Below are 12,750 nucleotides of genomic sequence, written 5' to 3' on the forward strand. Positions count from 1 at the left end.
ATACCTCTCAGACCATCCAGATTGAAGCTGTCTTCAGTCTTCAAGGACTGACTCTAAGACACTGGGTGGTTTTAAAAAGAGAACATGTAATTGCTTATGAGACGCAGTTGGTCAGGGGTGCAAAACATTAACAAGAGAGACAGGTGAGAGAGGAGAGAAAAAACTCTGAAGAGAATAAAATTTGAGGATGATAAAAAGGATGTGCACATGGCTAGTGGGTCGGCAAGCCAATCAGCAGGCAGCTAGCAAGGAAGTCAGTGTGAGCATTCTGCCTTTGCCGACTTGGGTTGCCAAAGAAATCAGTTTCGTTTGGTGAATTCTCCAGAAGAACTGAAAGTGTAGCCGTGGAGCTATGTGGCAGGCTGCCTGGATCATCTCTGCCAGTTTTCTACCCAACAGCACCCTGCCAGGCCAGGTATAAATCATGTCACTCCCTAGAAGCTCTCCTTGGGTGGAGCTCACATTGTCAAGTATCTTAAGATCCAGGAGATACCTACAGTCGGTGGCAGGAGAACATTGGGGTGTCTTTGAGAGCAAGGGAGCCTTCTCAGTTCCTGTGCTTTGCTTCGGGAACTAAGGCCCTGGAAACTCAAGCCACCCCAAGCTAGTGGCTTTTAGATTCTTGTCTCTTGAATTCAAAGAATGAAATTCATGGACCCCAGAAGGTAAGTTTTAGGGGGGGAGCTACTTTTATTACAGAAAGCTGAAGAGAAAGAAAGAAAGCAGAGCCCCTAGCTTCAGGAGGGGTCCTGGGAGTGGGATGCCATCGAGGGCCACTGCCTTGAAGTTGACAAGGCTTTGTTGGGTGAAGGATGGAAGAGAGGGAGAGGAGCTGATCTAAGGTGCCCAGGTGCCCCATTTCAGCCACACTCCCCCCTCAGGGGAGAAGAAACATGGAACAAACAGACCTCCTCTTTCTGACACCCCAGCCTCTGGTCATGGCAGAACCAGAGACATTTCGGCTGAAACGTATCTGGCCTCTTTCAAGGACCAGGATGCCGACATACCCAAGAACATTTTTGACTTCTAGCCAGAAAAGAAAACTGTCCACTCTTCAGGAACGCCTTTACCCTAAAACTGCCTGGCCAGTTGCTAGCAATCTCCTGTTCTCAGCATTTCCTTCCCCTCCCTGAGGAGACAACGCTAACAACTATTAGGATATTGGGGTGAAAATCAATCTGGGTTCTACAAGTCGGGGCAGGGTTTCGGGTGTGTCTACTGGCTTGCTCCTGTATTGGGCCTATCTAAAAGGCCCCCCAAAAGTGCTCCTATGGCTTTATTTGTATAATTGTCAGGTAAGGGGGGGAGGGGTCTTTGGCTCCTGAATAGGTGACAGGGAGAAACAATAAGTGAAAGATGAGTCTGAGGACACGGAGTAGTTCCTATGGTCCCCATTCTTGTAGATTTTCAGGAATTAGAGGGTGACTAATGGAGCCCACAGAGATGGAGTCAGACCACCACAGTCCTTCTGAGTATGGACTGACTGTAACTAAGGGCAATGAAGTTAAAACAGGAGTTAACTACACAAAGTCCAGGATGTGACAGGATGACCATTAAGATTATGAGAGACCCCCTTCCACCACAAAGACACAGCTCGCTTTCAGAGCTGTTCACCATCGGCATGATGTTGTCTGTCACAGTCTGAATGGTTTTGCAGATCTTGTAAAGCAGATAATACATGAACAGAATTACCAGGAGTATGTAGATACCCAGCATCCAAGTTTGATAACAGTACAAGTGTTCCCTTGGGCTGCTGGGATATCTCAAGCTATGCCTCTTTGTATGATTGTCTTTCATATCATTTGAACTTCAGAATTAATTAATGGTGACTGGGGGACACTGTAAAGGGGAGAGGAACCTCATCCACAAAAGCGTGTTTTGTGTAATGTAACCAAGATGCTAAAATAAGTGTTTTTACATGAATTTCTAACGTCTTCTGACTCAAAATGAGTGTTGTAGGATCACCCAAATTTTTCATCTTACTTCAGTACACGGTGCTGCCGTCTCTCCTTGTTTGTGTTTTGTTTTGTTTTCCAAATATTTGCATTAAAAGTTTGCCACCTTGCATCAGTCTGTTCCTCTGTCATCAGACTTGGTCAAAGGGATAAGTCCCCAACCAAAAGTCTACAGCAGCCACTTTAGTGAATTCAGCTATTCCTGTTTGCCTTCCAAATGCCAGTAATGATCTCGAATTCAGCTCTCAGTGGGCGATAGTAATTAGTTGCATAAAGAATTAATGAATCTATAAAAGTGACTAGGCCACAGATCTTTTTCTTCTTAATTGGGGCAGAGAGTGAGATCCAGAAAGCCTTACCCACAAAACCTACAAAACTAGCCCATAAGAAATGCCTTAAACAGAGTGCAAAGGGGAAGGCCGGAAATCTCCAGCTAAGGACGACTAGACGTGGCTGGAGGCACTGGAGCAGGATCATAGGCGCTCCAACTATAGACCGGGAGCTCGTCCATTAAAATCCACAAACCTGAGTGGAGATTTAAAACGCTGATGAGGAACAAAGGGCAAGACAGCACAGCTAGAACAAGCAGGCAAAAGCCCAGTTATGCAAACGAACCAGACAAAAGCTTGTACTCTGCCACCCCAAAGTCCCTCTGTTTGTGCAGCAGGGTGCTGCTTTTTGCTCTGGCCCCTTTCTCCTCTGGAAATGTATGGTTTCCTAATAAGCTCCCATTTCTGCTACTATCCACAGGTCTCTGCTCAGCTCCTTATTCTGGGACAGAAGATTGTGAAACCCCTTCGAGGTGCCCACGGAACCCAGATAGCTGCCCCTTGTCAGCTGGTGAATCAGAAAGCAGGTTAGGATTTTTGTTTCTAATCTCTTAAGCTTTCTACTCGTTCTGGGGTGCCTGGGAGTAACTACTCCAAGTTGTGAACAAGGGCAGGCTACATACTTTTAGAGGGATGACGTTTGGAGACTCCGGTGACCGGATAATCCGGTTGTGGGCCGAGATCAGGTCATCTTGCATCAAAAAGCTCCCTGTAAAATCACACCCACTCACACGCCACAGCAGGTCCCGGGAAAGACTACCAACCTCACAGGAGGGAGGAACACGTTGTTCCTTTTTGCTCTCTCTCCTCATGTGCTTGCCTTCCTCGGCAGCCCCTCCCTCTCTTCCTTTTCCCCCGTTCTTCCTTTACCTCCGCCTGCTTTCCCCAATGATGCTCACACAGGCGTGGACACTAGGAACCGAGGGGCTCTCTGGATTCTCACTGCTGTTCAGAGGTCAAGGGTCCCGGCCTCAGCCTCTGGGCACTACAGCGCCAGAAGAACCAAGTGTCACATGATCCGGATGGCCCTGGGCCTCAACAGTGGTGCCACAGCTCCAAGTCTGGGGCAGTCCCAGCTGCTGGCTCTGCCACACACTGCCTCCTCCCCGTGCTTCCCTGATGGGGGGACGCACTCAGCTCTCCCCATTCTGAGAACTCCTCCTTGGCTCTGCTAGAGACATCCCCACTGTTTGGGTTACTTCACTTTGTTTTCGGTTACTGTGTCCTTTCTACATTTAGTAGACATTTCCCTCCTGAAGATATAGATTGGGTCTGCCAGTTAGCAAGACATTCCTTCCAACACGGGTTCAAGAAAAATAAGCCGATCATTTGTTCTTTTAACCTGTTTGGGTGTCTGGGGAAAAACCAGAGCCGTTAGTGCAGGACATTTTTAGAGCCTCATGGGAGAGGCCTTCCGAGGTGTATAGGATGTAGTCTCAGAGATGCCCATAACAGAGACTTGTTCCCCAGTCTTGGGAAAGTTATCATGGGACATAGTTCCTAGAGAAACAGCACCAGTGTGTCTCATCCTCCTGTGAGCTGTGCTCAGTTCTCCAGAGACACCTGGTGGATTTGACGGTGCCCCAACACACTAGGTCTTCTGAAGGCCTCCACACATGTATTAAAGGGCCCTTGCATTCTTCTCAGGCCCCAGGAAACTCAATCTCTGGCTCCCTGCCACAGTGTAAGCTCAAGAACTAGACCATGTATGATCCCGAGGAAAGGGTGCGGATACTGTAACGCCATCCTGATCCTGAGGAAAGGGTGCAGATACCATAATGCTGTTTCTGATGCGGAGGAAAGGGTGTAGATACTGTAATGCCATCTTGATCCCGAAGAAAGGGTACAGCTACTGTAATGCCATCCTGATCCTGAGGAAAGGGAGAGAATACCGTAATGCCATTCTGATCCTGAGGAAAGGTTGTGGATACCTTAATGCCATCCTGCCCCATACAGGTGAGAGGTTTGGTCAAAGGATGGAAGAACCTATATTTGGCCTTGCCTATTCATTACCCTAAGGAAAGTGGGATATGGGAGGAAGGTGGAAGCCATACAAGTGGATAATTGACTCAGAACCCCATAATCTTCTGAGAGCACAGGCCCTTTTAGAACAGGAGCTTGGGATTACAACACCCCAACAGGAACCAATAGATGTAGGGTGATGATTGAATGCCACCCCCAGAGACAAGATCAAAGAGGTTACACAAGAAAGGGAAAGAAACCCTGCCCCATTCAACAGGCTGGTTACAGCCATTGATTTTAAGGTTATCTCAGCTGTCATCACTTGGGCATTTAGCTCTTAAACAGGGAAAGAGGAGAGTCTGAATAGCAGCTTCACCTCTGATAAACACAGACACATACATGGATATATAGAGAGATATATAGATATATCAAAATGTATATATATATACATAATGTATATATATACACATATATGTATATATCTTTGACTAGGGCCTTTCTTACACTTCAAAGATACAGAAATATGAACTTCTACTTTCTTTTGCTGGAAGGGATTTTTAAATTTTTTTAGTCATATTGTATGTATTGTAATATAAATTTCATATTTAACACTGTATTAGAATAATTTACATTCTTTTAAACAGGAAAAAGGAGCGTGATTCCTTATCTAATGTAGCTGTGTCATGTGCGAGAAACACGTGGCTCCACATTAGCCACTCCATTAGGAGGAACCACCTCAGACTCACTTGAGTCTGTAGAAAGTCTGTGCTGTGACAGCGCCTGGCATCAGACTCCTCTTTCACATTCTCTCATTATTATATTGTGAAGTGCGAATCCACCCCCAACTTCCTTCAAGGTCAGACTTTCAACTTTGCAAGGAGAATTCTCAATTGACATAACTTTCTGTAATATTATTAGCCAATTTTTTATTGACATCCTTATCACCTACAAATAGCAATTAAAATTGTGGTGAAATAAATCGCAACTATGAGAAACGGACTGTTTTTTCTCTACATAAATTTTTCTGCACAGTGCCTGATAAGTTGCAAACATCTATAAACATGTTTTTTTTTTTTATTGAAAATAGCCTTTTCTCAAACAATACATCCAAACCACATTTCTCCCTCCCTCCACTCCTTCCAGCCCTGCCTCCCCCAAGCCTCCCCACTCCCCCACTGCCCTGCCTCTCTTCAGAAAGGAGCAGGCCTCCAAGAGACAACAACCAAACAGGACAAAACAAGGTACAATAAGACAAGGCAAAAGCCCTCATACCAAACCTGGACCGGGCAACCCAACTGGAGGAAAAAAGTACCCAAGAGCAGACAAGAGTCAGGGACTCACCCATCCCCACAGTTGGGAGTCTCACAAAAACACCAGACCCATGGAGGCCCTGTGCTTGCCGCTTCAGTCTCAGTGAGCCTAAATGTGCCCTTCTTAGTTGATTCAGTGGGCCAAGTTCACCTGGTACCCTTCATCCCCTCTGACTCCTACAGTCTTTCCTCCCCCTCTTCCTCAAGGTTCCAGGATCTCCAAGAGGAGGGATCAGATGGAGACGTCCAATGTAGACTCTCCACATAATGTCCATCTGTGGGTCTCTGCATCAGCTCTCATCTGCTGCTAGAGGAAGGTGCTCTGATGATGACTGCACAAGGCACTGATCTATGAGTATAGCAGAATATCATTAGAAATCATTTCATTGACTTTTTTCTTTTTCTTTTCTTTCTTTATTTTCTTTCTTCCTTCCTTCCTTTCTTTCTTTCTTTCTTTCTTTCTTTCTTTTTCTTTCTTTTCCTTCTTTCTTTCTTTTTTCTTTTTAGACCAGTCGTGTTTGGTTCTAGCCTGTGTCTCTGGGATATCCAGTCTCTGGTTCCTGGCCATCCAGGCAGTGTGGGCATAGGCTCCTCTTGTGGAGTGGGCTTCAAGTTAAATCAGACATTGTGTGGCCACTCCAACAAGTTCTGTGCCACCATTGCCTTATCACTTCTTGCACACAGCACAGATTGTAGGTCAAGGGCTTTTTGGCTGGGTTTCTGCCCATGTTTCTCCTTCAGTAGCCCACAGAGTACCTTCCCCAACCAAAGAAACTAGAGCATAGAGGTGAAGGCTTCATTCAGGCACCAGCTCAACCTCAAAACACACAGTGAGCTGTGTGGATGCTGTTCTCAGCCAGCAATGTGGTCCCATATCGGTCTTTGCAGAGCAACCCTTTACCCTAGCATCAGCCTGGGTTGTTTGGAGATCTCCATGGGAGCCCCCAGAATCCCCCCCCAACACCTCCACTCCCACCCCTGCCAAAACTCAGCTGAATGTAACCCAACCCCACCACTAGGAGCCTTGCCTGGCTACAAGAGATGGCCAGTGCAGACTCCATATCCCCATTACCAGTCCTCCCCCCTAGAGTCACCCTCATAGATTCCAGGAAGTTTCCACTGCACTAGGTTTCCACATTGCCTCCCACATGGTCCCAAATTCCAGCCATCTCTCTCCACACTCTCTCCTTCCATTCGATCCCCACGACCTGATCCCATCCCCACCCACCCCGAGTCCACCCATAAATATCGAGGACTATGGGGGTCCAGCCCCTCGATAGTCCCCTCCCAGGGTCCGCGGAAGGCTCTATCAACCAGCTGAGGATCTATTCTTTAGGGTCGGTAAATCAGTCTAAGCACGCAGAGTTCTTTGGTCCATTCGCTTTAATTCTTCTGGCATAACATCCTTTATACACAGCTTCAGTTCTGTTCTCGTGTCTAGCTCCTTTCTTGCCTGATTTCTCTCTATATTTATCTACTGTCCCCTCTATGTTCTATCATAATTCCTTCATCTAGTTCTGTCCCTCCTAGGTTCACATCTATCTAGTTCTTTCCCCTATCAGCTCCTCTCCCGTTTCCTTCTCTCTCATCTGACTCTTCCTCATCATGTTCTTCCCCATCTTCCATCTCATTCCTCTAGTCCTCTCTTTTAGCTCTTCAATCTAGTTCTTCCCCATCTCAGCTCGTTCCTCTCAAGTTCTTACCCATCTAGTTCTTCCATTCTCTTTTCTCTTCCTCTGGCTGTGCCCTGGAAGTCCCGGTATATAAAAGGGAGGGTCCGAGCTAAATTGTGTAAAGCCATTACTTAACGTCCACCTCTCCTAGGCGGTGTCTCCTTGTGGAATTTACCGTAAGTCAGGAGACTTGCATGTGGGCTGTTATCAGATGTGGAGTTGGTAAAAATGTTTTCCCACTTGGTAGGCTACTGTTTTGTTCTATTGATGGTTTCCTTTGCCTTACAGAAGCTTTGTGGTTTCATGAGGTCCATTTATTATTGATCTTAGTGTCTGCTCTATTGGTATTCTGTTCAGAAAGTCTTTTCCTGGGTCAGTGCATTAAAGACTGTTCCCCCGCTTCCTCTTCTATCAGATGCACCTGGGACTAACAATGGGCGCCCACCTGGGTGGTGTTTCCTGTAGTCCTTGAAAGTGGCCAAGGGAGATATCTGATTCCAGAGAAAGCCTTTCCCTGAGGCTGTTCTCCAAATTACCTGGAATGTGTATGTCCAGAGAGTGCCCAGTCTACACTGTTAGTCCTTCTTAGGGAAAAGTCAATTGGGAAAGCTATGAAGGCACACATGATTTTCATAACAGAATACAGCTGATATATAACAAGCCAAGTAACACAAAAAACTCCTTGGGATTTGGCTTCCTCTGGAGGAATTCCATGATCCCTCCAGGTAGTGACTTTGCCATAACCAGCTGAGTTCTTATGATATATTCCTGCAGCCCGCAACACATAAAATCTATTCTATTCACTCTTCCCCAGTAGATCCATGTGTCCTCCCTAAAGCCCTCCTCTCTACCTAGCCTCTCTGGGTCTATAGATTATATCTTGGTTATCATTTACTTAATGGCTAATATCCACTTATAAGTGAGCATATACCATATTTGTCTTTCTAGGTCTGAGTTACCTCACTCAGGATGATTTTTTTTCTATTTCATCTATTTGCCTGCAAAACTTTCACAATTTTATTTTTTTAACAGTCTAGTAATACTCCATCATGTAACTGTACCACATTTTCTTTATCCATTTTTCTGTTAAGGGATATCTAGGTTGTTTTGAATTTCTGGCTTTTTTGAATAGGGCAGCAATGAACACGGTTGAGTAACTGTCTCTGTGGCAAGATGAAGTGTCCTTTGGGTATACACCCAAGAGTGGTAGAGCTGGGTCTTGAGGTAGATTGATTCCCAACTGTCTGAGGAACCACCACATGATTTCCATAGCAGCTCTACAAGTTTGCACTCCCAGCAGCAATGGAGGAGTGTTCCCCTTGCTCCACATCCTCACCAGCATGAGCTGTCACTTTTATTATTGATCTTAGCCATTCTGACAAATGTAAGATGGAATCTTAAAGTAGTTTTGATTTGCATTTTGCTGATGGCTAAGGATGTTGAACATTTCTTTAAATGTTTCTCAGCCATTTGAGATTCCTCTATTGATAATTCTCTGATTAGATCTGTACCCCCTTTTTAATTGGATTACTGGGCTTCTAAATATATAGTTTCTTTATATATTTTGGATCTTAGCCCTCTATCAGATGTGGAGTTGGTAAAAATGTTTTCCCACTTGGTAGGCTACTGTTTTGTTCTATTGATGGTTTCCTTTGCCTTACAGAAGCTTTGTGGTTTCATGAGGTCCATTTATTATTGATCTTAGTGTCTGCTCTATTGGTATTCTGTTCAGAAAGTCTTTTCCTGGGTCAGTGCATTAAAGACTGTTCCCCCGCTTCCTCTTCTATCAGATTCAGTGTATCTGGTTTTATGTTGAGTCTTTTGATCCACTTGGACTTGAATTTTGTGCAGGGTGATAAGTATGGATATATTTGCATTCTTCTACATGTAGATGTTCAGTTTGACCAGCACCATTTGTTGAAGATGCTATCTTTTTGCTAGTGTGTGTTTCTGGCTTCTTTATCAAAACTCAGGTGTCCATAGATGTGTGGACTTATGTCTGGATCTTCAATTCGATCCCATTAATCAAGGTGCCAGTTTTTATTACTCTATATCTGCAGTACAACTTGAAATCAAGGGTAGAGATACCTCCAGCAGTTCTTTCATTGTTTAGGATTATTTTGGCTGTCCTGGGGTTTTTTGTTCTTCCATCTGAAGTTGAGAACTGTTCTTTCAAGTAAACATGTTTCTTATACCAGAAAAAAAGGATAGCTACAAAAGTGTTACACGAAGAAAATGAACCATCTAGGGAAATGGGGTATTGAATATGTACCAGAGTTAAGTTTATTAAACCAGAGTTTAGTCCAAGTTGCTTCTTTTTATTAGTGGTTGTTCATTGCTCAAAATTACGGGTTTCATTGTGACATTCTCAGACCTGTATATGATAAGCTTCGATATGATTCACTCTCATTACCCTCCCCAGACCCCTTTCCCACTCCTACTGGCAACCTTCCTCTTCTCAAATAATCCTCCTCCTGCTTTCAACACTCTTTCTCTTGGCCAAGATTCTGTAATGAGAGACACCATGCAACATTTGTCTTGAAGGGTCTAGATTATTTCACTTAACAAGATTATCTCCAACTCTGTATATTTTTGGGCAAATGATACAATTTCATTCTTCTTAATGGCATAATAGTAGATAGATTAGACAGATTAGATAGATAGATAGATAGATAGATAGATAGATAGATAGATAATATATATAGGTGCCAGATGATAGATTGATGGTAGATATAGATATATAGATAGATTACAGATAATAGATAATAGGTAAATAAATAATTATGCTAGATAGCTAAATGAATGATAGATAGACAGACAGACAGACAGAAGATAGATATAAATAGATAGATGACAAATGGTAGATAATAGATAATAGGTAAATAGATGATGATGGTGATAGATGAATGATAGATTAGAGAGACAGACAATAGATAAATAGATGATAGATAGATGATAGACAGATAGATGATAGATACATAGATAAATAGATAAATTAGATAGATAGATGATAGATAGATAGATAGATAGATAGATAGATAGATAGATAGATAGATAGATAGATTAGACAGATAGATAGATGATAGATAGATAGATAGATAGATAGATAGATAGATAGATAGATAGATAGATAGATTGATAGATAGATAGGTAGATAGATAGATAGACTTTTTTTATCCAGTCTAGATTGAGCATCTAGACTGGCTCCATAGCTGAGTACTGTGCACAGTACCTCAGTAAACATGGACGTGCAAGCATCTCTGTGGTGTACTTACTTAGAGTCCTTTTAGTATATATCCAGGTGTAGGATAGCCAGAGCATTTGACAACTCTTTTTCGAGTTTTTCGAAGCCCCTTCATACTGATTTCCATAATGACTACACTAATTTACATTCCCACCAACAGTGTGTGAGGGCTCTGTACTCAGGCTATCCTTGCAGCAGCTACTTTGTGGTTTGTTTTTCTCAATGGTAGCCATTCTGACTGAGGTGAGATGCATCTCAATGTAATTTTGATTTACATTCCTTGATGACTGAAAATAGTGAACGTTTATTCATATATTAATTGGCCATTTGTATAATTTTTCTCTTGAGATTTGTATGTATAGTTCATCTGCTTATTTATGTATTGATTGTTTGGGTGCTTAATCTTAGATATTAATCCCCTGTCAGAATAACTAGCATAGGTTTTTCTCACATTCAACATGTCAGTTTTCTATACTGAGCAATTATCCAGCTCTGCATGGACTCCAGCTTGGTCTCATACAATTTAATTCAGTTCTGACACAAACTACCTCAAGGCAAACACAATTCCATGAAATTGCCTCCCACATCAGAAGCTAATCAAAGCCAGTGAATGATAGGTTACTCATCTCTCTGACAGAGGTAAATCAGCCATTTCAATGACCTTTTCTCGGGACTGACCACTTACTGCACTAGGTCACAGAACTCAGAGATTCACTTTAAAAAGATATGAAAATAAACAACTAAATGAAAGGATGCAGGGCGAGGTCCAGATAGCTCCTGGGAATAGCAGAATCTGACCTTGCTGAATTGAAGTGCATCATCCCAGCACTCGGGCGTGTTCACCAGCCTAGGTCTCCAGACCCCAAACTGGAGAGATGTGATGTGGAGAGTCATTACAACATCAGCATGACGGGCACATCAGCTGAATGTCCACCCCTCACGCTCCCAAAAAGACAGTAAGTGAACTGAGAGCCTTGAGTCCCTGCTCATGGCATGGATTCCAGGGACCAGTTGTCCTGAACCCTGCGGCGTGGTTTCTGATGACAAATTGTCCTACGTCCTGCTGAACTATCAGAAACCCCATCAAGTGGCCTCAGAAGAACAAAATTTCTCCTATACCTTAGCGTGTTCGGGGATTAAGGAGTTCTATGTATATCATGCTCATCATTCAAAAAATAACAGTGAGGGTGCTATGTTAGGAACTGGAAGCTGAGACCAAATGTGTATGTTTTGCTATACCAGATACCACAGCTTTTACACTGCACGGCCCAAGAAACTCGAGTCGGGAAATGAAGGCAAAACAGTGTATTGAACTATCCCTTCCCTGAGGAGCTTTTGTGCAGTGGGTCACAATGCTTGAAGGAGTTGTTTTAGTTCTAATTGTGCTGTGTTTATTATTTTAGTTAGACGACAGAAAAGGAACTGTAGGTGCCCAGTCTTTAACTTATTGTTACATGAGATGGTTTAGGGCTGAAACTCTGGGGAATTTATGCAAGGCAACTGTTTTGACGATTACAGCAAGGAATATCACCTTCTCCTCTGTTTTACACTGGGAAACTCCCACTGCAGCGTAACAGCTTGAAGTTTAAATGTAGTGGCACCCCCATGTGTATGGTACCACATTTAAATGTACCAAGATTCCACATACAGCTGTTGCTTGAGCGGTAGTATTAATTAAGCCCACAAAAGTTTGCTGATTGATATAAGTCAGCAGATGTTAGAAATAATTTAGAATCAACCTATGTTACTGAGGTGCAAAGCTCAAAGGTACCCTTTTTTATTTTTTGATGGATGATAATTGTATAGTAAATTTTGGATTTCCAATATGATCATGTAACTTTTTAAAAATTATGAGTATACTTTCTATGTGAGACAGGAGCCTCCATTCACATGTAAGTTCTTTCTCAGAGTCTCCAATCAGGATCATCACCAGAATGTCACCTCCCTATGACAATGGCTGCTCTACAAAGTCTAAGGACCCTCTGTCTTACATAATCCTTAAATTCATGTTCCTGGCCTCCTGTTTGCTAAGATGTGACTATGCTGAATGACAGCCTTCCACAGACAGTCACTTCAGCCACCAACCCCTCTTCCCTATGAAGCGGTGAGAGGGGATGAGATCCTCCCTCCCTGTTTAATCTGTCAGGTATTTATTTTTGTCACAATGAAGAGAAACATAACTGAGGCCATATTAAACAAAGCATCAGTCTTCTGAGCTTGCTACAGAATGAAACCAACACCCAGGTCCTCCACAGGGTCAGTTCCTCCTTAAAGTGA

General features: G+C 43.4%; 1 protein-coding gene across 2 annotated transcripts in view; it reads left to right on the forward strand.

Annotated features, from left to right (window-relative positions):
- Positions 1 to 248: 248 nt before the first annotated feature.
- LOC102921075 (alcohol dehydrogenase 1-like) overlaps positions 249 to 12,750 on the forward strand; it is a 33,734-nt gene continuing 21,232 nt past the window's right edge. Inside the window, exons 1-2 of one of the 2 annotated variants that reach the window (XM_076575051.1) lie at positions 249 to 665; positions 2,706 to 2,811. The gene's annotated coding sequence lies outside the window, so the exon portion shown is untranslated. Of the gene's footprint in view, positions 666 to 2,506; positions 2,812 to 12,750 lie in introns of those variants that run through there. The other variant, XM_006970418.4, reaches the window with a different exon arrangement.

The sequence above is a fragment of the Peromyscus maniculatus genome, chromosome 6, assembly GCF_049852395.1.
Source record: "Peromyscus maniculatus bairdii isolate BWxNUB_F1_BW_parent chromosome 6, HU_Pman_BW_mat_3.1, whole genome shotgun sequence".
Taxonomy (NCBI): domain Eukaryota; kingdom Metazoa; phylum Chordata; class Mammalia; order Rodentia; family Cricetidae; genus Peromyscus; species Peromyscus maniculatus.